This window comes from Lepidochelys kempii, chromosome 3 (genome assembly GCF_965140265.1).
Source record: "Lepidochelys kempii isolate rLepKem1 chromosome 3, rLepKem1.hap2, whole genome shotgun sequence".
Classification (NCBI taxonomy): domain Eukaryota; kingdom Metazoa; phylum Chordata; order Testudines; family Cheloniidae; genus Lepidochelys; species Lepidochelys kempii.
In genome coordinates, this window is record NC_133258.1 from 79,707,280 (window position 1) to 79,711,432 (window position 4,153).

The following is a 4,153-nucleotide window of genomic DNA, read 5'->3' on the forward strand; positions in this document are numbered from 1 at the left end:
CAAGATTCCCTCATGCTGAAGGAATCTCCAGCTGCCCATTCAGCTCACCTTTTGATCTTTCTGTGCCGCTCTGGCAGAACACAGGGGCTGGCGTGTAGGCCAGGGTCTGGTCGGATGTTTCTGTAATACATTTATCTCTATTAAATTAAGTATTGTCATGTCATTAAAACTGATGTTACACTTGTCAAAATAAATAAAGCACACATTTTGATGCAGTATTTTGTTTTTGAAAAATACCATTTGTTCACTTCATCGCTAATTCACAAAATTCATGACCTACCTGGGCTCTCACAGACATTAGTATGAACTGACAATTTCCTTTCCAGATAAAAAACACAGGTATAATTTAAAGATAGTGTAAAAATATCTTTTAAATGTCCTTGAACCACTCGGTAGCCCCCCATGCTCTGTAATGAAGCCCAGTGGTCAGCCACTAAATTACCTCGCCCTAGGTAAGACATGAAAAACTCTGAAAGCTGTTGAACAGTAAATTTTCACAGCAGATCGGCACAGATATGGTTAGCACAGGGGTTTCTGTCACTGACATGAATCGGGAAAGTTGACAGTGTTCAATGACTCTCAGCATCGTGCTTCTGTGGTTTGTCTGTGCTGCTTCTTTTTTCCCTTTGCTTTAGTTTGTTGTGTTCATGTATTCTGCATATTATAAAAAGAACCCTATCGTATAAATCATATTATAAAAAGAACCCTGTAAGAGATCATTCAAGAGGACTTGACCTGGCACTGTTCTGCAGATCTTACATTACTATAGCCTTCAAAAAAGGCTCTTGATGCCAGAGTAACCACTCATAAGCAGGGATCCTAGTTTTCCCTGATTAAAATAAAAACAAAGTTCTTCAATTAAAAAAACATAAAAATCCATGTTTTTCCGCAATTAAAATGAATCACTGAATTTTAGTTTCCCTAGTCAGAATATATATAGGTATTAGTTTAACACAATGTTTTACTTATATACAGTAGAACTAGGGTGACCATATTTCCCTATGCTGAATATGGAACACCTGGTAAAATTACTCATATTCAAGCAAGTTCAATGGCAATCAGTCAGAACTATGCAGTACAAACATTCAAATTAACATCAAGTTCACTGAGCCCCTGTTAAAGTGAAATACTGCATAATTGGATTATTTTTATTTACCTTCTTATCTTTAAAGCTTTAGGGTTCACACGGGGAGGGCTGACACACACACGCCTACCCCCCCACACCTACCCTTCATGGGGAAAGGTGACATACACACTCCTGTACACCTCTATCACACAACCGGGGAGGGAGGTGACCGACTGACGTGACCCTCCCTGCCTGGCGCTCTCCGCCCTCTATGCCTGGCTGGGCCCCTGGGATGGACCTGCCTCTCCTGCTACCTGGCACCATGTCTTCCCAAGGCAACTCATGGGTGGGGGGACAGAAGACACAGGGTCACATGACCTCCCTCCCCACATCTCTGCCAGGGTTCACACCAGAATGTGGCCAGTAGCATCCTTTCACCACCACTGTGTGGGAGGGAAGGGACGGGAAGTGCTTCCAGCTGCAGGGGAGGATGTGGCGGGAAGGAATGACTTGGTCCGTGTCTTTGCAGAGCTCATCTTTCCACCCTTCCCTCCCCTTCTTCTCCCCACCCCATGTAGCTGGAAGCAGATTGTCCCTTCTTGCCCGCACAGTGTCGAAAGTCAGCTAAAACCACCAGGCTGCCTCTGGCTACTGACATAACCCAGCTGCCTCTGGCTACAGCATGGGCAAGAAGGTGTTAACCCCTAAGGATGCATGGTGCTCCAGGGCCCAGGGAACCTGACAGCAGGGACTTCAGCAAACCCTGTCAGACAGGTGTCTCAGCAGGGAAGGGTGCCTACGGGAAGGAGCAGCCCCACACTCCCTAGGGGCAGGACCCAGGGTAGGTGGGAGGGGCAGGTGAAGAGGGTGCTAAGCCCCTGCCCCAGGGGCTGCTGTGAAGCCTGCAGGTTCAGGGCATAAACAGGCTGCAAATTGCTTCCCTGCCACAACTCCAGGGCTTAGCTGAGGGGTGGAGAGGCTTCCCTGTGGCAGCGCTGTGCGGGGCTTTGGCACATGCAGGGCTTGGCTCCTCCTGGCCAGCGCCCCAGGCTGGAGGGTCTTGGGCTATCCCGGGGCATGAGCCCAGCCAGAGAAGGTGAGGGAAGGAAGGAACCTGCCGGCCAGGCTGTTGGGGTGCTGAGTGCTCTGACCAGGGGCTGGCTGACAGTGCTGGGAGTGGGATGTGTTCTGCTGGGGAGGATAAGGAGGAGCAGTGCGGCCTTGGGGCGGGGGAGAGAAGAGGCAAAACAGGGAGAGGACAGCGAGAGGGGGAGTGCATGAAGAGCCGATGGGTCAGCAGCAGAGGCGACATGTAACCGGCCGCCGCCTGTCTGTACTCACTGGCCACTGCAGCACACAGCCAGTGCTGGCCAGAAATGGGAAGGGGGTGGGGCCCTGTTGCCCAAGAGCCGGCACATAGCAGTGTCCCCAGTGGTGGGAACGACTTCAGAATAGAGTCCAGCCCTGAAGAGAGGATGGAGTCCAGCACTGCATCATCAGATCTGGAGGCAGTAACCAGGGCATAGTAGATAAAGAAGGTATGTACCAAAGACCATGTAGCAGCTCTGCAGATTTCTGAAATATGGATATTTGTAAGGAGAGTCATCGACGTAGATCGTGATCTAGCTGAGTATCCCAAAATGCTGATGGTGGTGGAATGTTGACAGCTTGGTAGCACACTATAATACATGTGGAAATGCATTTAGAGTCTTGGGTACAAAGGGTGGAACACTTTGACCTGTCTGCAAACAAAACAGTTTACTGGATTTATAAAATGGCTTAGTTCTATCCTAATAGAAGGATAATGCCCTCCTGACATTTAGAGTGTGAAGAAGAGTCTCCCATTTACAAGTATGCAGCTTCAGAAAGAAAACTGGCAGGCATATGTTCTGATTTCAGGTGAAATTTGGAAGTTACTTAAGGGAGAAATCTGGGTTACAGCCATAAAAACGTTTTATCTTTATGGAACATTGTGAAAGTGGGGTCTGCTATTAAGAGCCCAATCTCTCCAACTCTGTGAGCTAAACTAATCACCACTAGAACGGTTGTTTTCCTTCTGTCATAAATATAAAGGGAAGGGTAAACCCCTTTGAAATCCCTCCTGGCCAGGGGAAAGCTCCGCTCACCTGTAAAGGGTTAAGAAGCTAAAGGTAACCTCGCTGGTACCTGACCAAAATGACCAATGAGGAGACAAGATACTTTCAAAAGCTGGGAGGAGGGAGAGAAACAAAGGGTCTATAGTCTGTCTTTGTCGGGGATAGACCAGGAATGGAGTCTTAGAACTTTTAGTAAGTAATCTAGCTAGGTATGTGTTAGATTATGATTTCTTTAAATGGCTGAGAAAAGAATTGTGCTGAATAGAATAACTATTTCTGTCTGTGTATCTTTTTTGTAACTTAAGGTTTTGCCTAGAGGGGTTCTCTATGTTTTTGAATCTAATTACCCTGCAAGATATCTACCATCCTGATTTTACAGGGGGGATTTCTTCATTTCTATTTACTTCTATTTTTATTAAAAGTCTTCTTGTAAGAAACTGAATGCTTTTTCATTGTTCTCAGATCCAAGGGTTTGGGTCTGTGGTCACCTATGCAAATTGGTGAGGCTTTTTATCCAACATTTCCCAGGAAAGGGGGGGTGCAAGTGCTGGGAGGATTGTTCATTGTTCTTAAGATCCAAGGGTCTGGGTCTGTAGTCACCTAGGCAAATTGGTGAGGCTTTTTACCAAACCTTGTCCAGGAAGTGGGGTGCAAGGTTTTGGGAAGTATTTTGGGGGGGAAGGACGCGTCCAAACAGCTCTTCCCCAGTAACCAGTATTAGTTTGGTGGTGGTAGCGGCCAGTCCAAGGACAACGGGTGTAATATTTTGTACCTTGGGGAAGTTTTGACCTAAGCTGGTAAAGATAAGCTTAGGAGGTTTTTCATGCAGGTCCCCACATCTGTACCCTAGAGTTCAGAGTGGGGGAGGAACCTTGACACCTTGATAAGTTCAATAAGAAGCAGATGGCCATTAGTGATTTTGAGAGGCTTCTGAGAACTGAGCTCAGGTCCCAAGCAGAGCTAGGGACCTTTATCTGTAGGAAGAGATTCC